This window comes from Hypanus sabinus, chromosome 1, assembly GCF_030144855.1.
Source record: "Hypanus sabinus isolate sHypSab1 chromosome 1, sHypSab1.hap1, whole genome shotgun sequence".
Lineage (NCBI taxonomy): Eukaryota > Metazoa > Chordata > Chondrichthyes > Myliobatiformes > Dasyatidae > Hypanus > Hypanus sabinus.
This window is the reverse complement of record NC_082706.1, coordinates 192782898-192807775: the sequence shown is the minus strand read 5'-3', so window position 1 is coordinate 192807775 and position 24878 is coordinate 192782898.

Sequence of the window (24878 nt, the reverse complement as noted above, 5' to 3'; positions counted from 1 at the left end):
TTCCTGAAAGGTCCGTACTTATCCTTATCTATAGCTATCTTAAAAGTTAAGGAGCTCTGGTCACTGTTCCCTAACTGTTCACGACAGTTCTGAACAACAGAACTTAACTAAAAAGGCAATATGGGGAGAAAAATGGGGTACGAACGCAAGCTAGCCGGAAAATATAAAGGAGGATAGCAAAAGCTTTTTTAGGTACGTGAAGAGAAAGAAGATAGTTAAGAACAATGTTGGGCCCTTGAAGAATGAATTGGGTGAAATTGTTATGGGAAACAGAGAAATGGCAGAAGAATTTAATAAGTACTTTAGATCTGTCTTCACTAAGGAAGACACAAGCAATCTCCCAGATGTATGGATGGGCCAAGGACATAGGGTAACAGAGGAAATGAAACAGATTGACATTAGGAAGGAAACGGTGATGAGTAGACTGATGGGACTGAAGGCTGACAAATCCCCAGGTCCAGATGGTCTGCATCCTAGGGTACTAAAGGAGGTGGCCCTGGGGATTGCGGATGCATTGGTAATCATTTTCCAATGTTCCTTAGATTCAGGATCAGTTCCTGAGGATTGGAGAATGGCTAATGTTATCCCACTTTTTAAGAAAGGAGCGAGGGAGAAAACAGAGAACTATCGCCCTGTTAGCCTAACATTGGTAGTGGGGAAGATGCTAGAGTCCATTACTAAAGATGAAATAGTGGCATATCTAGGTAGCAGTGATAGGATTGGGTTGAGCCAGCATGGATTTACCAAGGGTAAATCATGCTTGACTAATCTATTGGAGTTTTTCAAGGATGTAACCAGGAAGTTAGACAAGGGAGATCCAGTGGATGTAGTGTACCTCGATTTTCAGAAGGCATTTGATAAGGTCCCACATAGGAGATTGGTGGGTAAAATCAACGCTCATGGCATTGGGGGGAAGACATTGACATGGCTAGAAAACTGGTTGGCAGATAGAAAGCAAAGGGTAGCTGTGAATGGGTGTTTCTCGGAATGGCAGGTGGTGACTAGTGGTGTGCCACAGGGCTCGGTATTGGAACCACAGCTGTTTACGATTTACGTCAACGATTTAGATGGAGGCATTGAGAATAACATCAGCAAGTTTGCTGATGATACTAAGCTGGGTGGCAGTGTGACATGTGATGAGGATGTTAGGAGAATTCAGGGTGACTTGGATAGGCTGGGTGAGTGAGCAGATACTTGGCAGATGACGTTTAATGTGAATAAGTGTGAGGTTATCCACTTTGGGAGTAAGAACAGGAAGGCAGATTATTATCTGAATGGTGTAAAGTTAGGTAAGGGAGAAATACAAAGAAATCTAGGAGTCCTTGTTCATCAGTCACTGAAGGTGAATGAGCAAGTGCAGCTGGCAGTAAAGAAGGCTAATGGAATGTTGGCCTTTATTACAAAGGGAATTGAGTACAAGAGCAAGGAAATCCTCTTGCATTTGTACAGGGCCCTGGTGAGACCATACCTGAAGTATTGTGTACAGTCTTGGTCTCCAGGGTTAAGGAAGGACATCCTGGCTGTAGAGGAAGTGCAGCGTAGATTCACTAGGTTAATTCCTGGAATGTCAGGACTGTCTTACGCAGAGAGGTTAAAGGGACTGGGCTTGTCCACGTTGGAATTAAGGAGATTGAGAGGTGATCTGATTGCAACATATAAGATTATTAAGGGATTGGACAAGATAGAAGCAGGAAATATGTTCCAGATGCTGGGAGAGTCCAGTACCAGAGGGCATGGTTTGAGAATTAGGGATAGGTCATTTAGGACAGAGTTAAGGAAAAACTTCTTCTCCCAGAGAGTTGTGGAGGTCTGGAATGCACTGCCTCAGAAGGCAGTGGAGGCCAATTCTCTGGATGCTTTCAAGAAGGAGCGAGATAGGTATCTTATGGATAGGGGAATCAAGGGATATGGGGCAAGGCAGGAACCGGGTATGATCTCATGATCTCATGATCTCAGAATGGTGATGCAGGCTTGAAGGGCCGAATGGTCTACTTCTGCACCTATTGTCTATTGTCTATTGTCTATTACCTCTCTTGTATTGCTCTACTTGACTTTGCTCTTCCCTACTGAGCCTCAGAGCAGGCCACAGCACCATCGTCCTGGCTGCTGCTGCTGTGCCCTGATAGGTCATACCCCCAGAAGTATGCAAAGGGGTATACTTGTTGCTGAGGGGAATGGCCACAAGTGAACTCTGTACTGCCTGTTGACACCCACCTACTTCTTCAGGCGGTCACCCATCGAAAATCTGAAGCTTGCACTTTGGGTGAAACTGCTTTAGTAAAATTTTAATCTATAAGATTTTCAGCCTCTTGGATGGGCTGAGTGCATGCTGCTACAACTCCATTTCCTTGATCTTGTCTGTCTGCAGCTGAAGTTGGATGCACTTTCTGCAGATACAGTCAGCAGGGACACCATTAGCTACTTGCAATCTTGCATTTTACAGTAGGAGTATTACACTGCCTTAATTACCATCCTGTCTACACTTGTTATACCTTAGGTTCTAGGTTCCATAATCAATGGAATTGCTCCTAACAACTCAGCACCTTAAGCCTCCACCTGTTTTCATCAAAGCCTGAGCACTCTAACCCTGGCCCACTCCAATAATGGCCACTCTGCTACTCCTTGCTTCTTTATATTGACCTAAGTTACTGAGAACCCAGGCAATCTTTCGCTCCTCAGACAAGTCGCAACACACTCGACACATTTTTTAACTCAGGTGTGTAAAGTCCACAAGGAACTGTCTCCAACTCACTCTGCAACCACCTGCTTCGTAGAAGATGTGAAATCTGTTGTTCTACAACAGCACTACAATATAGCCACGAAACAACGGTGCTGTTCAAAGCTCTTCTCTGGGTCCCTAGAAGGTATGAGCACAGGACATCGGCTCAAAAGCAGACACATTATTTACGACACATACACAAAAAGCTGGAAGGACTCAGCAGATTAGGCAGCATCCATGGAAATCAGCAACAGACATTTCAGGCCAAGACAATTTTTCAGGACTGAAAAGGAAGGGGGAAGATGCCAGAATAAAAAGATGGGGGGTGGGAAAAGGGATAGCACGAAGGTGATAGTTGAAGCCAGGTGGATTGGAAGGTAAAGGGTTGGAGTTGAAGGAATCTGGTAGGAGAGGTAAGTGAATCATAGGAGAAAGACAGGGCAGGTACCAGTGGAGGTGATAGACATGTGTGAAGAGGTAGGAGGCTAGAGTGGGGAATAGAAGAAGAGGGGAGGGAGAGGTATTTTTTTACCAAAAGAGGAAATAATCATGCCATCATGTTGGAGGCTGCTCAGATGGAATATAAAGTCTAGCTCCTTTATCCTGAAAGCCATTTGATTGCTAACCAAAGACCATCACAATGCTTGAGTTTGGTTTTAGCCTATCCAGAGAGCTGGGGAAAGGCAGATATTGCAGCACATTAGCCCTTGAGTATGAATCCTGCCCAACATTAACTATTGTTCTTCATTGGAAGGGATGTTCTGTACTTCAATGGGAAATATATGATAAGCTACAACCTCATTATCACTACCCAATATTAAAAGGTCTGACCCCAGCCAAGAAATAAACAATAGTCTGCACTTTGATGCACAATAGGGGAAAGGCAAGTTTCCCACTGGCCATAAACCAGCTGAAAATTATTTTATGGTGATGGTCATAACAGGCAGTTATTGTAGCTGTGTAAGTCCCAACCCTCCGGATAAGTCCACTCCCAGTGTCAACGGGTCAAAACAGTGTAAGGGAGGGGTGGGACAACTGTCTGGGGCTGCAGCATGGATTGAGCTTGAGCTGCTGTGAACAAAATGAGGGATGAACACCAGATGGGGGAGGTGGTGTCGGTAGACCTTAACAAGAGGTGTGGGAGGTGTAGGAAAGGAGAATAAGGAAGAGGAAGAGGAAGAGGTTGAGGCAGGATAATGTCAAAGGACCAGTCTTTCAATGGAAGAAAAGCAGAATGAGATAGGAAAAGGGTAAGACAGCCTGAAGACCCTGGAAAATTAGGAAAAGTGACATAGAGGCAGAGGTAGGAAGAAAGGAGGGTGGGTGGGCAGGGTAAAAGAGAAGAGGGAGGGAAGCCAGAAATGGCAGTGTCAGTGACAAAAATAGGGAAACCGGTGGAGAGAGATGGATCAGAGGCTCTAATAGGAAGAGAGTTAGAACAAAGATAAATTGGGGACTGGATATTGGAGGATGTAACAACGAGGGGGAGAAGAGAAGGGAGAAATGAGAAAGGTAGGTTAAAGAGAGGTGGAGGGTGGGAAGAGAAGGCAAGGCATGAGGAAGAGAGATGGAAGGATGAAACAAGATGAACTGAAAAAGATAAATAAATAGTGGTACCATCCATCATCAAATATCTCCCACCGTTTGATCCATGTCATCTTCTTGCACTGCTAATTGAATCTCAGGGTCGTATACAGTGATATATATGCGCTTGGATCATAAATTTACTTTGAACATTGAACTTGGAACTTTAAAGGTACAAAAGCTTTAAGACTTGCAAACTAGGTTCCAGAACAGCTACTTCCTTTCAACCATTTGGTTCCTGATCCAGATGCCACAACCACAATCATCAGAGTTTAGTAAAACTATGAACTCTTTGATCGTGTCATACTACAATTGATTATTTTGCTCTAAATGTTTTCTTTCTTTATTATGAAAATTGCATCTAATTTATGTTTTTCTTGTGAATGCTGAGATATATGTCTGAGATGTCTAAGACACTAAGGTATATGTCCTTGATGCTCCTGCAGATAAGTAGCTCATGGACCTCCAGTTTCCCCCTCATGTTGTCACGAACCAGCTTGTTGGCCTTGCTAATATTAAGTGAGAAGTTGTTGTGGCACCATTCAACCAGATTTTCAGCCTCCCCTTATATGCCGATTCATCACCACCTTTAATTCAGTCAACAACAACGGTGTTGTCAGCAAACTTTACTATAACATTGGATGTGTACTAAGCCCTACAAGTGTAATGAACACAGCCTTGTGGTGCACCTGTGCTGATGGTGATTGTGGAGGAGATGTTCTTGCCAATCTGAACTGACTGTGGTCAGCAAGTAAACCATCTAACCATATAACAATAACAGCATGGAAGTAGGCCATCTCAGCCCTTCTAGTCCGTGCTGAATACTTACTCTCACCTAGTCCCACTGACCCACACTCAGCCCATAACCCTCCATTCCTTTCCTGTCCATATACCCATCCAGTTTTGCTTTAAATTGCAAAACTGAACCTGCCTCTACCACTTCTACTGGAAGCTCATTCCACACAGCTACCACTCTCTGAGTAAAGAAATTCCCCCTCAGGTTACTCCTGAACTTTTGCCCCCTAACTCTCAACTCATGTCCTCTTGTTTGAATCTCCCATACTCTCAATGGGAAAAGCCTAACCACATCAACTCTATCTATCCCTGTCATAATTTTAAATACCTCTGTCAAGTCCCCCCTCAACCTTCTAAGCTCCAAAGAATAAAGACCTAACTTGTTCAGCCTTTCCCTGTAACTTTGGTGCTGAAACCCAGGTAACATTCCAGTAAATCTTCTCTATACTCTCTCTATTTTGTTGACATCTTTCCTATAATTTGGTGACTGGAACTGTACACAATACTCCAAATTCAGCCTTACCAATGCCTTGTACAATTTTAACATTACATCCCAACTCCTATACTAAATGCTCTGATTTAAAAAGGCCAACACACCAAAAGCTTTCTTCACCACCCTATCCACAGGAGATTGCACCTTCAGGGAATTATGCACCATTATTTCTAGATCACTCTGTCCTACTGCATTCTTCAATGCCCTACCATTTACCATGTATGTGCTATTTTGATTAGTCCTACCAAAATATAGCACCTCACACTTATCAGCATTAAACTCCATCTGCCATCTTTCAGCCCATTCTTTTAACTTGCCTAAATCTCTCTGCAAACTTTGAAAACTTAGTTCATTATCCACAACGCCACCTACCTTAATTTCATCTGCATACTTACTAATCCAATTTACCACCCCATCATCCAGATCATTAAAGTATATGACAAACAACATTGGACCCAGTACAGATCCCTGAGGCACACCACTAGTCATCGGCCTCCAACCTAACAAACAGTTATCCACCACTACTCTCTGGCATCTCCCATCCAGCCACTGTTGAATCTATTTTACTACTTCAATATTAATACCTAACGATTGAACCTTCCTAGCTAACCTTCCATGTGGAACCTTGTCAAAGGCCTTACTGAAGTCCTTATAGACGACATCCACTGCTTTACCCTCGTCAACTTTCCTAGTAACCTCTTCAAAAAATTCAATAAGTTTTGCCAAACATGACCTTCCATGCACAAATCCATGTTGACTGCTCTTAATCAGACCCTGTCTGATAAACAGTTGAAGCACTGGGTGGAGACCCTTCTTCAGGACTGAATAGGAAGGGCAAAAGTGCTCAACTGTTTATTCATTTCCATAGCTGCTGCCTGACGTGATGAGTTCCTCCAGCATTTTTGTGTGTGTTCCACAAGGATGTATTGAGGCCTAGGTCTTGGAGCTTATTGATTTAGTGATGAATTTTGAGGAGATGATAGTGTTGGATTCCGAACTGTTGTCAATGAGGAGCATTCTGATGTATGCAACGGGAAGGAGGTGCAGGAGCCTTAGGTTCACCATCATGTTCAGCAACAGTTATACTCCTTCAGCCATCAGGCTTCTGAAGCAGCATGGATAACTTTACTCACCTCAACTCTGAACTGATTCCACAAACTATGAACTCACTTGCAGTGCCTCAGCAATTCATGTCCTTAACGTTGGTTGGTTGATTGATTGATTGTACTGGCACAGTTTTATTTTCTTTTACACACAGGTTGCATGTCGATTTTTGCTTAAGTGTAGTTTATCATTGAACATGAATCTCAGTGTAGTATATGGTGAATAAATTTACTTTGAACTTTCATGAACTTGTGCATTTGATAATAAATTTGACTTTGATGAGTAAGACATTAAGGAGGTGAGAGGAAGCTGGAGCAGTGATGCTAATAATCCCAAAGGAAGGGACACTCCATCTTTAAAATGTTAATTTGATATAGCATTTCCATTCTCCTGTGCTTGCCTGATCTGACACTAAACAATTTTGGGGCACTATTTGTGGTAAACTATGTAAACCTGTCTGGACACACCCCTCTGCTGACTGCTCCTGTGGCTCCTCCCACAGACCCTTGTATAAAGGCGATTGGAGGCACTGCTACCCCCCTCAGTCTCCGAGATGCCGTGCTCTGTTTTGGTGCTAATAAAAGCCTACCATTTGCCTCCCGTCTCCGAGAGTTATTGATGGAGCATCACTACTATTCTAGCATTACACAGTGGATTCTTCTCTGACAATTAAGAATCATAATTAATAAATGAGAGGGAAAGCATCAACGAAACACAACTGTTTATCATGGCATTCTAATTTTACTAAAATTGAATTCATCTTACACTAGATAACCGTGGGATATGTTTTATTGAGCAAACCACCAAGCCTGATCTCTTTATTTCAAGAAACAAAAAGCAAACAGCATTGAGCAAACTGGTGAACATACTTTGAGAGTTTATAAACCAGCAAGTTAAAAGACATAATATATTGTGGATCCAGTTACAGTTCATATATTGATAAGTTGGTCTATTGTGTCATAGCCCAAGGTATAGTGAAAACTTGTCTTGCAAGCCATCCATATTGATTATTTCATTACAAGTTGAGGTGGTAAAGGGAAAACATGTACTACCTTATACAAGAACATATGCGTACAAATCCTGTGGGTAATTTTCATAATAATGTCGTTTTAATCCATTTAAAGTGAGGTCCATTCTCATGGCAATTCTTTGAACAATCTGTATCTTGAAGTTGGTCCCCCAGAGTCAATCAGGGTCTTCCTGAACCAGAAACCCTGGATCAATAGTACTGTGCGAGCAGCACTTACAGTACGACATCCAGCTTACATCGCTGGCCATCAACTAGAGCTCAAGAAAAGCAGCTATGATCTTTGCAAAGCTATCAAAGCTGTGAGACAACAATATAGAGTGAATATTGAGTCAAGATACACAGCAAATAGCACACATGACTTGTGGCGAGGGCTGCATACCATCGCAGACTTCAAAGCCAAACGCTGTGGTGCTGCCAACATCATGGCCTCTCTCCCAGATGAGCTCAATCGTTTTTACACTCGATTTGATGTCACTAACTCTGAGCCTCCGAGGAAAGCCACCGCTACAACCTGCAACCTGGCCATCTCTGAGGCTGAGGTACACAGATGTTACCATCAAGTGGACAGTCGCAAGGCTGCGGGACCAGATGTCATCGAAGGGCGAGTACTCAGGATGTGCAAAACACAACTGGCAGATGTGTTTACTGATATTTTTAATCTCTCCCTCTCCCAGTGCAGAGTGCCCTCCTGCTTCAAATTATCCACCATTGTCCCTGTACCCAAAAAAGACCAAGGTAACATGCCTGAATGACTGACGTCCTGTCGCACTCACCTCAATGCTTTGAGAGGTTGGTCAGGGATTACATCTGCAGCTTGCTACCACCCAAACTGGAACCCCTACAATTCACCTACTGACACAAGAAATCGAAAAGCAATGCAATAGCCACTGCTCTACATACTGTCCTTACACAGAAGAAGGATGCTTATGTGAGAATGCTGTTCTTGGACTACAGTTCAGCATTCAATGCCATAATTTCATCCAGGCTTGATAAGAAGCTCAGAGACCTTGGCCTTGATCCTGCCTTATGCAACTGGATCCTGAACATCCTGTCAGATCACCAGCAGGTTGTAAGAGTGGGCTCCCTCACCTCCGACCCTCTGACTCTCAGTACAGGGGCCCATCGGGACTGTGTACCGAGTGCCCTCCTTTATTCCCTGTATACCCCTAACTGTATCGCCACCCACAGCTCCAATCTGCTAATTAAATTTGCCGATGACACTACATTGATTGACCTTAACTCAAACAATAACAAGGTGGCCTACAGGGAAGAAGTCATCTCTGTGACACAGTGGTGTCAAGAAAACAGCCTCTCCCTCAATGTTGCAAAAACAAAGGTGCTGGTTATAGATTACAAGAGAAATGGAGACGGGCTAACCCCTATTGACGTCGATGGATCTGGGGTTGTGAGGGTAAACAGCTTCAAGTTCCTTGGCATCCACATCACAGAGGACCTCACCTGGTCTGTACACACCGGTTGTGAGATGAAAAAGGCACAACAAGCGCCTCTTTCACTTCAGACGGTTGAGGTAGTTTGGTATCGGCCTGAAAGTCCTAAGAACTTCCTACAGGGTTACAATTGAGAGCATCCTGACTGACTGCATCACTGCCTGGTATGAGAACTGTATTTCCCTCAATCGCAGGACTCTGCAGAGAGTGGCGCAGACAGCCCAGCACATCTGTAGATGTGAACTTCCCATGATTCAGGACGTTTACAAAGGCAGGTGTTTAAAAAAGGGCCTGAAGGATCACTGGGGACCAGAGTCACCCCAACCACAATCTATTCCAGCTGCTACCAACTGGGAAGCGGTACTGCAGCATAAAAGCCAGAACCAACAGGCTACGGGACAGCTTCTTCCAACAGGCCATCAGATTGATGAACTCACACTGATTTGAGTGTACTCTATATTACATTGACTGTTCTATTTATTATAAATTATTATAAATTACTATAATTACACATGGCACATTTAGATGGAGATGTAGCATAAATATTTTTATTCCTCATGTTACTATGTGAAAGACATAAGAAATAAAGTCAATTCAGTTCAATTCGAGCTGCTGCTGTGCTGAAGATCAATTTGTCCACTGCAGACATCCTTCTTGCCCTCCGTGTAACCAATATCTTCAGTGACTATATGACTAAGTAACAAAGGGTCCATCACCAGCACTCCTATTCTCTCTGCCCTTGGGTCCTTTGTCCATGTGACTGCCTTATCACTTCCTGTGTTGGGGTCAATCACAACCAATTGTGCTTCATATTCAAGTACTTTAACAGTTGAATGCTAATCAACATGTATAAGGGCACTTCAAAATCAGCACAACTATTTTATGTTCTGAATTTGCCTTATGAGGACTATAGTCTCATAGTGAAAGGAATTCTATTTTTGTCATGACTAATTATCTACAGAAATATTTACTTCAAGCTCAATTTTATTATCATTTCAACCATTTACATGTATACCACAAAATGAAACAATGTTCCTCTGAACATTAACTAACACAACATGTTAAATAATATTACCACAAATGCATTAACAATCGGGTACATTTTACATCAAAAGTTAAAAGGTAAACAGTGTAACATCACTGGCTGTTCATATGTGGTGAGACCCGGGTGGCAGCAGGGAGTTCAGTAGCCTCAGGGTCTAGGGGAAGAAGCCATCTCCCATACAAATGGTCCTGCTACTGTACCTTCTGCCTGATGGTGGGGTGGGGCATCACCAATTACAGGACAACATCACCTGACTGTGCAGGTGATGCCTCCCGCCCAGATGTGCTGAACAACTTCTGCGCTCGTTTTGAGGTGGAAAATCACGTGGCGGCGAGGAAGTCCACCCCTACTACAAATGACCAGGTGCTGTGTCTCACCGTGGCCGATGTGAGGAGAACCCTGTGCAGGGTCAACCCATGGAAGGTTGCTGGACCAGACGATATTCCTGGCAGAGTGCTTAGAGGATGTGCAAACCAGCTAGCAGATATTCTCACTGACAGCTTCAACATCCCTGAGCCGTGCCAGTGTTCCAACGTGCTTCAAGGCCGCCTCCATCATTCCCGTGCCGAAGAAGTCTTCAGTGTCCCGCCTCAATGACTATGTTGCACTCACATCCATCATCATAAAGTGTTTTGAGAGGCTCGTCACGAGGCACATCAAGACCCTGCTGCCCCCTCACTGGATCCCCTGTAGTTCGCATACCATCCCAACTGTTCAACAAACGATGCCATTGCCATCACCCTCCATCTGGCCCTAACCCACCTGGACAAAAAGGACACGTACGTACGAAAGCTGTTCATAGATTTCAGTTCAGCATTCAACACAATCATTCCTCAGAAACTGATTGGAAAGCTGAGCCTACTGGGCCTGAACACCTCCCTCTGAAACTGGATTCTAGACTTCCTGACTGGGAGACCACAGTCAGTCCAGATCAGGAGCAGCATCTCCAACACCATCACAATGAGCACAGGGGCCCACTAGGGCTGTGGGCTCAGTCCACTGCTGTTCACTCTGCTGACCCACGACTGTGCTGCAACACACAGCTCAAACCACATCATCAAGTTCGCCGATGACACGACCGTGGTGGGTCTCATCAGCAAGAATGACGAGTCAGCTTACAGAAAGGAGGTGCAGTGGCTAACGGACTGGTGCAGAGCCAACAACCTGTCTCTGAATGTGAATGAAACAGATGGTTGATGACTTCAGGAGGGCACGGAGTGACCACTCTCCGCTGAGCATCAACGGCTCCTCGGTAGAGATTAAGAGCACCACATTTCTTAGTGTTCATCTGGCGGAGAATCTCACCTGGTCCCCCAAAACCAGCTCCATAGCAAAGAAAGCCCAGCAGTTTCTCTATTTTCTGCAAAGGCTGAGGAAAATCCATATCCCACCCCCCATCCTCATCACATTCTACAGGGGTTGTATTCAGAGCATCCTGAGCAGCTGTGTCACAGCTTGGTTTGGAAATTCCACCATCTTGGATCGTAAGACCCTGCTGCGGATAGTGAGATCAGCTGAGAAGATCATTGTGGTCTCTCTTCCCACCATTACAGACATTTACACTACATGCTGCATCCATAAAACAAACAGCATTATGAAGGACCCCATGCACCCCTCATCAAACTCTTCTCTCTCCTGCCGTCTGGGAAAAGGCACCAAAGCATTCGAGCTCTCACGACCAGACTATGTAACAGTTTCTTCCCCCAAGCTATCAGACTCCTCAATACCCAGAGTCTGGACTGACACCAACTTACTGCCCTCTACTGTGCCTATTGTCTTGTCTATTATTTATTGTAATGTCTGCACTGTTTTGTGCACTTTATGCAGTCCTAGGTAGGTCTGTAGTCTAGTGTAGTTTTTTTGTGTTCTTTTTACGTGGTTCAGTCTAGTTTTTGTACTGTTTCATGTAGCACCATGGTCCTGAAAAACATCGTCTCGTTTTTACTGTGGACTGTTACCAGCAGTTATGATTGAAATGTCAATAAAAAATGACTTGACTTGACTTAACTTGAACATTCCTGTCAATTTCATCAATGACCCTCACAATAACTGATTGGGTAACAAAATAATTGTGATCTTATATACATGCAGAAATATTCATCATTGCAAAGCGCAGCACAGAAACAAATATCACTGTGATGATTGTGCGCTCTGGTATCAATTGTTTGGTGACAATAAAGTATAAGTATATATTACTTGTTGCCTGCTAGTACTGTTTTTTTACTTCAGAAACTACATTACAGTGTCATGGGTCTTACTGTTATTGCTGGGATATGTGCTGGGAACTTCCTGTCAGGAATCAATCTGATCAATGTAATCATAGAAAATGTGCAAAATACTCAGCAGGTCAGGAAACATTGGATTTGCTTTAAAAATACAGAGCCTTTCCAAAACTCAGCAAGAAACTCATAAATCAGAACATCATCATTGGATATTCAATCGTTTCTTTGCCTTTTCTGACAAATGAACCTTTTGGTTCTCTTTTTCATTCGGATATGCGCTAATTTTGTAGTTCATAATTCATAGTTCAATTTTTTTTCACTGAGTCTATTTGCATTAGACCAAATTTCAGAGTTGCAAATCCTAATTGTTTGCCATCTTCCTTTAACTATTGCGTTTGAGAGGGATTTCATGTCCTTTTGAAATTGTGAAGCTTTGATATTTCAAAAGCTGCTGATCAAGATACTGGGATAAGTGTTGGTGGTGAGGACATGTTTCATTTCCAGCAGCTCTGGAATTGCTGGGCTGCTGTTTGTTTTGACCAGGAGGTAAATGAAAGTATTAAACATTGGATATTGCATTGCTGCAAGTCCTGGAGGTATCTGAAGTGTTGAAAGGGTTGGATTGAGATAGGCTTTGATCTTTGATGATCAGCAAAATGACATCAACCCTGTTTAAAGGCTTTCTTCTGAAGGCAACTAAAAAATCACAAGGGGAAAAGATGAAATATGAAGGAAAGCTAGCCAATAATATCAAAATTATATCAAAAGTCTTTTTTCAGATATATAGAGAGAAAAAGAGAGGTGGAAGTAGACATTGCACGAATGGAAAATGATACCGGTAAGATAGTAACAGGGGACAAGGATATGGTGGAAGAAATGAGTAAATATTTTGCATCAGTCCTCACTGAGGAAGACACTAGTTGTATGCTGAACTTTCAAGGGTGTAAAGGGGATGAAGTGAGTGCAGTTCTGTTACTAGGGAGATGCAAAGAGGAGATGCTGAGGCTTTATAAGGTACTGGTGAGGCCTCACCTTGAATATTGTGAAGAGTTTTGCATCCCTCGTCTTAGAAAAGATGTGCTGGAATTGGAAAGGGTCCAAAGGAGGTTCACAAGGATGTTTCTAGGAATAAAAGGTTTATCATACTAGAAACGTTTGATGACTCTGGGTCTGTGCTCACTGGAATTCAGAAGGATGAGAGAGAATCTCATTTAAAGCTTTCAAGTGTTGAAAGGCCTAGACAGAGAAGAAGTGGAAAGAATGTTTCCATGGTGGAAAAGTCTAGGACAAGAGGGCACAGCCTCAGGATAGAGGGGTGTCCATTCAAAACCTAGATGCAGAGAAATTTCTTTAGTCAGAGGGTGGTCAGTTTGTGGAATTTGTTACCACCTGCAGCTGTGGAGGCCAGGTCTTTGGGTGTATTAAGGCAGAGATCGATAGGTTTTTGAATGGACATGGCATCAAAGGTCACAGGGAGAAGGCTGGGACCTGCGATTGAGGAGGAGATAGGAAAAAGGATCAGCCATGATTGAATGGCAGAGCCGACTGGATGGGCCAGATGGCCTAATCCTGTTTCTATGTCTAAAGGTCTTATGGTCTTCTGGAGATGGCGTTTGGGGAACTGAAAGGTCTTAAGTTTGATAAGTCACCTGGACTTGCCGGACTGGAAACCTGAAGGCAGAGCGGACACTACGGACTGAATGGGCTAATTCTGCTTTATGGTCTTATCCCTTGAGATTCTTTTAGATGGTAGTTTAATACTCTTGATTTTGTGTCTTGACCCAAGTTATCATTTTAAACGTTGCTTAAGATAATTTTGGTATGGTCGTTCTTTCCCTCCCCAGTGACTCACAAATCTGCAACTCCTTGATCATTAAAGGCAACTGCTTCATCAGCCAGTGATCAATTGGTCTATTGGCTTGAAGATCGGAACTCAACGGAACTGTCCAATGTTGCCCTTTGCTTAAGAGAATCTTGATCCACAATATAATTTCAAAAATAATGTGGAGAGAGAAACAAAGTTTTTCAGATCTTACAGCAAAATTCAGAAAACTTAAAACACTGTTTATTCTTCTTTATAGATGCTGCCTGACCTGCTGAGTTCCTTCAGCACATTGTATGTGTGTTCCTCAAGATTTCCTGCATCAGCAGGATCTCCTGCGTCAATTCAAAGGAAGCCATTCCAATTACTTTCTTAACCTTTCCATAATTAGTTTTCCCCAAACTCTGCTGCCATGATGAATGGAGTTATATATTGGCAAGAGAAACAATATAATTAAGTCTGAAGAACAATTTGAGTCTGATGCCTTGTTAGCTGCAAGCATTTTTTTCCCTTGACTATCTGACTAATTGCTCAGAGAACCATTTACACCAGTTTCATAGGATCATTAGGAAAATCATTAAACCCCTTTTACCAGGCATTAAATTCGATCATTTTTAAGTCAAAAGTGAAATATACAATTTCTTACTATTTTTATTCATCCTTTACAGAAACCACGATATCAGTGTGCATTAATTAACACTTAAATTGAAACCCATGATATAAGAGTTTGCTTAATGGAGCAGCAAAGGAAAAATAGTTTAAAAGATGGAGAGAAAATCAGTAACACAAAGAACATGGGGATATCATTCCTTTGAGGTCAGTGGGAACTTCCTGTCCTCCATTACAATGACTGCCTTTCAAAAGGGTTTTGTGAGTTAATAGTAGCTTTCTTTTTCTATTTGCACAGTTTGTTGTTTTTTTTTATTGCATATTGGTTGTTGTCCCTCCTGCCTGGTGTTGTATTTTATTGATTCTATAATGTTTGTTGTATTTAACCATATAACAATTACAGCATGGAAACAGGCCATCTCGGCCCTTCTAGTCCGTGCCGAACACTTACTCTCACCTAGTCTCACCAACTTGCACTCAACTCATAACCCTCCATTCCTTTCCTGTCCATATACCTATCCAATTTTACTTTAAATGACACTGTCAAAGCTGCCTCTACCACTTCTACTGGAAGCTCGTTCCACACAGCTACCACTCTCTGAGTAAAGAAGTTGCCCCCTAACTCTCAACTCATGTCCTCTTGTTTGAATCTCCACGACTCTCAATGGAAAAAGTCTATCCACGTCAACTCTATCTATCCATCTCATAATTTTAAATACCTCTATCAAGTCCCCCCTCAACCTTCTATGCTCCAAAGAATAAAGACCTAACTTGTTCAAACTTTCCCTGTAACTTAGGTGCTGAAACCCAGGTAACATTTCAGTAAACCTTCTCTGTACTCTCGCTATTCTGTTGACAACTTTCCTATAATTCGGGGACCAGAACTGTACACAATATTCCAAATTTGGCCTTACCAATGCCTTGTACAATTTCTACATTACATCCCAACTCCTATACTCAATGTTCTGATTTATAAAGGCCAGCATACTAAAAGCTTTCTTCACCACCACATGAGATTCCACCTTCAGGGAACTATGCACCATTCTTCCTAGATCACTCTGTTCTACTGCATTCTTCAATGCCCTACCATTTACCATGTATGTCCTATTTTGATTAGTCCTACCAAAATGTAGCACCTCACACTTATCAGCATTAAACTCCATCTGCCATCTTCCAGCCCATTCTTCTAACTGGCCTAAATCTCACTGCAAACTTTGAAAACTTAGTTCATTATCCACAACGCCATCTACCTTAGTATCATCTGCATACTTACTACTCCAATTTACCACCCCATCATCCAGAACATTAATGTATATGACAAACAACATTGTACCCAATACAGATCCCTGAGGCCCACCACTAGTCACCGGCCTCCAACTTGACAAACAGTTATCCACCACTACTCTCTGGCATCTCCCATCCAGCCACTGTTGAATCCATTTTACTACTTCAATATTAATACCTAACGATTGAACCTTCCTAGCTAACCTTCCATGTGGAACCTTGTCAAAGGCCTTACTGAAGTCCATATAGACAACATCCACTGCCTCTACCCTCATCAACTTTCCTAGTAACCTCTTCAAAAAATTCAATAAGATTTGTCAAACATGACTTTCAACGCACAAGTCCATGTTGACTGTTCTTAATCAGACCCTGTCTATCCAGATAATTATATATACCATTTCTAAGAATACTTTCCATTAATTTACCCACCACTGACGTCAAACTTACAGGCCTATAATTGCTAGGTTTACTGTTAGAACCCTTTTTAAACAATGGAACAACATGAGCAATACACAAATCCTCCAACACCATCCCCAAATTTACTGTAATTTCCTGCAAGAAGAAAGAATCTCATGGTTGTATATCTTGACATGTATATTATTCTATTTTACAGTTGATGGGTAGGGCAGGAATGAAGGTTCCTTCATCATATCAGTAATTTGCTATTCACTACTGTCAGTCATTCAAGTGCCGGATGGAGATTCAAGAATATCATCAAGCTCAAATGTAGAAGGGTTCTTCATTGTTGCTTCCACAAGAGTTTTGCTTTACCAGTCAGGGTTGTTAGCCCTAAGCTGAACCCTCGAACCTGGAAGACCTGTGGAACACTCTTAGTCTCGTCTCTACCCTTTAACCTGTTTGGCATGGTGACCCTACCAAGAGTCAAAGCATAAAGCCCTGACTGTAGCACACAAGCCTCCAAAACCTATGTCAAGGTTGTGGTCCTCTTGGAGGGACATGGAAACAAAAAACCTACAGCACAATACAGGCCCTTTGGCCAACAAAGCTGTGGTGAGCATGCCCCTATCTTAGAGCTACCTAGGCTTTACCCATAGCCCTCTATTTTTCTAAGCTCCATGTAGCCATCCAGGAGTCTCTTAAAAGACCTTATCGTTTCTGCCTCCATCACCGCCACCAACAACCCATTCCACACACTCACCACTCTCTGCGTAAAATATTTGCCCCTGACATCTCCTCTGTACTTACTTCCAAGCACTTTAAAACTATGCCCTCTCATGCTGGCGATTTCAGCCCTGAGGAAAAGCCTCTGACTAGCCACACGATCAATGCTTCTCATTAACTTGAACACCTCTATCAGGTCACCTCTCATCCTCCATCGCTCCAAGGAGAAAAGGCTGAGTTCACTCAACCTATTCTCATAAGGCATGCTCCCCAATCCAGGCAACATCCTTGTAAATCTCCTCTGCACCCTTTCTGTGGTTTCCAAGTCGTTCCTGTAGTGAGACTACCAGAAATGAACACAGTACTCCAAGCGGGGTCTGACCAGGGTCCTATATAGCTGCAACATTAGCTCTCGCCTCCTAAACTGAATCCTAATGAATGCACTGTATGCCTTCTTAACCACAAATTCAACCTGCACAGCAGCTTTGAGTGTCCTGTGGACTCAGACCACTAGATCCCTCTGATCCTCCACACTGCCAGGAGTCTTACCATTAATGCTATATTCTGCCATTATATTTGACCTATCAAAATGAACCACCTCACACTTATCTGAGTTAAACTCTATCTGCCATTTCTCAGCCCAGTTTTGCATCCTATCAATGTCCCGTTGTAACCTCTGACAGACCTCCACACTATCCACAACATCCCCAACCTTTGTGTCACCAGCAAGTTTACTAACCCATCCCACAACTTCCTCATCCAGGTCATTTATAAAAATCACAAAGGGTAGGAGCCCCAGTACAGATCCCTGAGGCACACCGCTGGTCACCGACCTCCGTGCAGAATATGACCCATCTACAATCACTCTTCACCTTCTGTGGGCAAGTCAGTTCTGGATCCACAAACCAATGTCCCCTTGGATCCCATGCTTCCTTACTTTCTCCATAAGCCTTGCAAGGGATACCTTATCAAATGCCTAGCTAAAATCCATATTCACTACATCTACTGCTCTACCTTCATCAATGTGTTTATTCACATCCTCAAAAATGTACATTGACAATAAATTTACTTTGAGCTTTGATGTTCTGCTTCGGGGTTGTCTCTGGGATGTTAATGCAGAACACGTGTGCGTGATTTGTTTAATGTAGGAAGGTTGATGCCTGGGCAGCCATCTAATGGTCCTTGACAGTTTGTTGTTAGGATCCTGTGGCATGCAATGTGAGATGACTGGGGATCCTTCACTGCTACAGGCTTCTTTACCATTGTGATGTGTCATCAGCTTCTGCCAGCTCCGCCATTGATGTCTATTCTGGAACCTCTCCTTTTCTGGAACCTCCCCCCTGACATTAACGCCATGGGTATCCATACCAGGATATAAGCACCTGGCTAAATTCCAGACAGCATCGCTCCCGGCATTTCAGGAACTCACAAGCCTCTCCATTACAACAAGGTGCAGATCTTCGGAAAAATACCTGAAATACCTTGAGCTCATGTGAGACGTTGCATAAAGTAATTTTTTTTGTTTTGCAATTTAATTTGTACAGCATTATCCATTTATTCAGTGTTACAAAGTTCTCTGGTGTGCAAAGTCTAATGTGCAGTCAAGCTGCAGAGATGAAGTGACAGCTCTCTCTTCAATTCATTTCTCTTTCACTTACTGGTTGGTTGGGAAGACAAGGTTTGAATCATGTTCAAAAGAGAGGAGAAATAAGCTAAATGCAATTTTTACTCTCGGCAGCTCTTTAGTCTCAAAATTCTTTTGGATGTGGGAGAAATGAAGTGAGGAATGGTAACTTTGGTTATTGAAAACTTCCATCAATATATGTCTCTGTATTGTCAAATCTGAGAACCCAGTGATGCTGAAATCCAGACATATAAGACTTTTCACTTTCCTTTGGAGTTTAAAATGTGCATGTATTTTATTCCCAATGTCATCACTTTTCTGGTCTTCTTTCTAGTTATGTTCCACCAGCCACGGGTAGGAGAGAGTCTACAGCTGAATGTTAGTCGGACAGATTTGGGAACAACTTCTTTCCAAGTATGATAAGACTCCTGACCCAGATCTGGGCTGTACCTTGCAAATATTCGGACCTGACTTGCACTACCTTACTTTCCCTTTTCTATTTTCTATTTATAATTTATAATTTAAATTTTTATTATATTTACTTCGATTTGTACTTCATGGAGCACAGAATCAAATATCACTGTGATGATTGTACGCTCTAGTATCATTTGTTTGGTGACAATAAAGTAAAGTCAGCATAAATCCATAAGATATAGAAGTAGAATGAGGCCATCCACCCAACTGAGCCTGCTCTGCCACTGCATTATGGCTGATTTATTATCCCTCTCAACTCCATCCTCCTGCCTTCTCCCCATAATGTTTGATAGTCTTACTAATCGAGAATCTATGAACCTCCATCTGAAACCCCATGATTTGGTCTCCACAGTCATCTGTGGCAAAGAATTCCACAGATTCAGTGCCCTCTGGCTAAAGAAATTTCTTTTCATCTCTTTTCTAAAGGTATCCTGAGGCTGTGCCATCCAGGCCTAGACCACCACACCCCCACTATAGGAAGCTTCGTCTCCACATTCACTCTCTCCAGATCTTTCAATATTCAATAGGTTTCAATGAGATCTCCCCTCATTCTTCAAACTCCTGCGACTACAGGCCCAGAGCAATCGTATGGTCTTAGGGTCTCAAGTGCTCCTCATACATTAATTCTTTCATTCCCAAATTAATTCTTATCAACCTTCTCTGAACTTTCTCCAATGTCAGCACATCCTTTCTTAGATCAGGGATCTAAAACTGCTCACACGTTGTGGCTGTAGTCAAATTACTTTGATTTGTAAGTATCAAGATACAAGTGTGCTAAGCAGGAAAGATGAGGTAAATCATCTATGAAGTTCGATTGAAGCATGCAGAATTTCCTCAAAACCACTTCTAAGTTTATTTGTTGTTTATATATGGGGCTTTTTCAGGAGTCTGCTGGCCTGCTGTATTGAAGTTCATTGATGGACATTGACTGTGTGGCTCTGACTCGGTTTTGGACTGCATACTCTTACAACAGGTGAAAGCAGTCGGACGCACGTTAAAAGAGCGACAGCAGCACAGCAGGAGTGGAAGGGACCTGCCCAAAATCTCTTGCCTCACAGAGTCACTGTCATTTCCCTGGAACGGTGTTTTAGATCCCACATTTTCCATGATAAACCCACGAAGCCCCATTGAACATTACTGCCCAGACCCATCAGAAAGCAAACTGGATTTGTATTTCAGATGTTTAATCTTCCACTTAGACACTGAGTGGCTTCTGTAATAGACTTGCTATTCAGGTCTCTGGAGTGTGGGTTAAACCATGTCATTCTGACTCTAGGATAAGGGAATGACTAACTGAGTGTCCACAACATACTTATTTATTTGTTTATTTTATTTATTGAGACAGCGCATGGAATAGGCTCTTCCGTCCCTTTGAGCCATGCTGCCTAGCAACCCCTAATTTAACCCTAGCCTAATCATGGGACAATTTACAATGACCAATTCACCTACCAACCGATACGTATTTGGACTGTGGGAGGAAACTGGAGCACTCAGAAGAAACCCACGCAGTCACAGGGAGAATGCACAATCTCCTTATGGACAGCACTGGGAATCGAACTCAGGTTGCAGAGACTGGAAAACTTTGTGCTAACTCAAATATCATTTCTAATTTCAAAGTTGCTTTGGGATCACACCAATGTTTTATTTGTGTCTATAGTGTAAGAACTAAGACTGATTTAAAAAAAGGTCTATACTGGAAATCTGAAATAAAAACAGAAAATGTTGGAAAACTCAGCAGATCAGGCAGCACCTGTGGAAAGAGAAACAATTGGTCAGATCTAAGTTTATTGATAATCTTGCATAATTGGCAATGTTTTCAGCCAGACAGTATTTTAGCTACATACAAGAGGATTTAAAACTCTGCCTGATGGTAAAACAACGGTGGAGAGGAATTGTTGCGTTATTTATACAAAGCATTCATTAGAAATTGATGAAGATAATGACATGGAGCTCAGCAGAACACTGGTGCAGGGAAGTATTGGCTCCATCCTCCATGCAAGCTTGGTGTAAGCTTGGGTTTATATTTTTCCTTTTCAAGCTGGCCTTAGAACATACTAGAATATAGAACAGTAGAGCACAGAACAGATCCTTCATCCCACAATGTTGTGCTGACCTTTAACCTACTCCATCATCAATCTAACCCTCCCCCTCACGTATCTCATTTATTTCAATGATGTCCCCAATGTATCAACCTCTACTGCCTTGCCTAGCAGTGCATTCCAGATATTCTCTGTACACAGTAAGCCTGCCTTTGATATCTCCACTACTCCTCACTCAGCTTACCTTAAAAGGATGAGCCCCTGCATCAGACATTGCCGCCCTGGGAGACAGGTGCTGCTATCCACTCGATCAATGCTTCTTATAACTCATTGTCTCTGATTTTCCTTTGCTTCAAAGAGAAAAACTATAGTTCGCTCAATCTTCTCACGTAAGACAACCCTTCTGTCCTCTGTTCACTCATTTTTTAATGGATTTAGCTCAAAAACTCAATAGAATTTTTTTTTCATAATCAATGTAAATACTGGTTAAGCACCCCTTATCCGAAATGCTTGAGGCCAAAAGTGTTTTGTATTTTGGATTTATTTGGATTTTCTACTGCATTATGAGACAGCTTTGGGATCGCCATCATTTCCAACTCTGAATTTACGTGCTATCAGTAAGCAGTCTTTGTCTTACACTTTCTGATCACACATATGCACTTAACAGGAAAAATTATTACAAACTACTAATATAATAAAAATATCATGAGTGCAGGGAACAGCACAGCAGCATTGAGAAAATACCTGAATCAGCTGTTGAAACAACAAACAGCAGCAGGCCTTGTCTCCACCTGCTTTGTCATATTTTGATTTAAAAAGTTATAATACACTGTATTTGTATTTTACTTTATTTAGGTTTCATGAAAGGTATAAAAACAATCAGCATCATAGACACCATTTCCCTCTCACCTTATCTCCTTACCTGTCCATCACCCGAAAGAAACTTCGACAGTTTACTTTTCTGCATAGATGCTGCTGATTTCCTCCAGAATTTTGTGTATGCAGCTTCTGTTCATTACATATGAGACGTCACTTCTCAGAACTGTCTGTGGTGCACAGACACCTATGCATCATCTGGAAAACTTCCCTGCAACTTGTGGAATTTTTCTTTTGTGACAAAAAGTGAGCACTCAAAAACATTCAGATTCTGGAGGTTTTTGGACTTTAGAATTCCAGATAAAGGGTATCCAATCTCTACTTCAGATTTTCTTAAGAACAGTTTAAAACACAGTGATAGTTCTCTTAATTGCCTGTTTGGGATATGGAAATGGTAGATACTTCCTGTCAGAAACAAAAACAGAGATGGACTCCAGTGTAACTCTTAAAAACCCAGGGGATGTATGATAAATTGTAAGGAGTAAACATTACACATCGTGTGATAATTAGCTGCACAGCGTCATTGACAACTGATTATATAGTGGGTAAGAGGCAGTCTGCTTTAATTACGGGAAACCGGTACTTTGTTTTCTAATGCTTTGTAATTTGAAGAATTTAGTACCGAAAGCTAAGAGGAAAACTTCACTCAGTTTTCATATGATGGAAAAAAAATCCAAAGTTTGATTCTTCTAAAGGAACCTTGTTGCAAAAAACATTAATATTTATCAATTCCTTGCAGAGAAATGGTTAAGACCATAAGACCATAAAATCTAGGAGCAGAATTAGGCCATTTGGCATGTTGAGCCTGTTCTGCCACTTCATCATGGCATGTCCATTTTCCCTCTGAGCCTCATTCTCCTGCCTTTTCCCTGTAATATTTAATTCCCTGAGTAATCATGAACCTATCAACCTCCACCTTAAAGGCACCCAATATCTAGGTCTCCACAGCCGCCAGTGGCAATGAATTCCACAGATTCACCACCCTGTAGCTAAAGAATTTCCTCCTCATCTCTGTTCTAAGTGGACCTCCCTCTATTTTGAGGCTGTGCCCTCAGGTCCTAGATTTATTCACTCTTGAAGTTTCTTGTGAAGTTTAAAGGTCTAAAAGTGGATAAGTCACAGTGACCAGATTGACTACAACCCGGGTTTCGAAAGAGGGGTTGGAGAGATTGTGGAGGCATTGATAATGATCTTTCTAGAAGCACTAGATTCTGGTATGGTTCTGGAGGACTGGAAAATTGCAAATGTCACTCCACTTTTCAAGAAGGGAGGGAGGCAGATGAAAGGAAATTATAGGCCAATTAGCCTGACATCTCTTGTTGGAAAGATGTTGGCAGCCCTTGTTAAGGATGAGGTTTCAAGGGTACTTGGAGGCACTTAATAAAATAAGGCAAGGTCAGCATAGTTTCCTCAATGGATACAACACCTTCAGAACTGTATTAATCACCCTTTTAGATGCTGTTCCCATGTTGCACTGCAACTCATTCCACTGACTGCAATTTTGTCCTATCATCTGCATGCCTTTCTTGACAGTCTCACTACACTCTGCATCTAGTTGTATAGCAACTGCCCCATCCTTAGCCCTATCGCACTGATTCCCATTCTTCTTCCAAGTTAGTTTAAACCCTCCCCTCCAATGACAGCTAGGATATTAGTGCCCCTTGGATTCAGGTGTAATATGTCTCTTTTGTACAGGTCATACATTCCCCAGAAGAGATCCCAATGATCCAGACATCTGAAGTCTTGCCCCCTGCACCAGTTCCTTGGCCATGCAAAAATATTATATCACCAAGAAGGTAAACAGCTTGACCTGGAAGGAAGATCACGGCAGAAAAATATAAGAATCCACAACGTTCCCGAAGGAATGGAGGGCTCATCTATGATGGAGTTTGTTGGAAAGTTGCTGCAGGATGTGCTGGAGCTTCCCTTGACTATGGAGCTGGAAATCAAAAGATCCCATCGTGCGTTAGTCCCAAAGTCTACTCAAGATAGAGCAGATAAGCCACGCTCAATAGTAATTAAATTCCTTCAGTACAGTACCAAGGCGGAGATTCTATGAAGGGCCTAGGGTAAGAAGAGGGTGTTTTTAGATGATAAATTAATATATTTTGACCAAGATTACCTCGCCCCCCCCCCCCCCGTGGTCCTGCAGAAGTGTAAAGAATACTCTAAAGTAAAGCGAGTACTAAAGCAAAAAAGGATTAGATTTCAAACTCAGTTCCCTACTAAACTTCAAGTGTTTTATGACGACAAGACACAGTTGTACCAGACAGTGGAAGAGGCAACTACAGACATGAAGGCTAGAGGGTTGCCCGTCAGCGTGATCAAACCCAGGGAAAGCCTGGCAGTGGAATTATCCCGCTTCGCTTGGGAAATAGTGCAAGAATCGAGAAGGCAGGAGATAGGAGGAGGCTGAGAGAAGTATATCAGGAAGAGACCGAGAGTTTCCCAAAGACAGACCTCACCCACTTCAGAAGAGCCATAAGGTTTGGCTAACTCTAAAAATGTTGAGAAGCTAAATGGAAGCAAAAATAGACAGTGATATACCTATCTGGAGAAATACTTATTATAATGTGGATTTTATATTA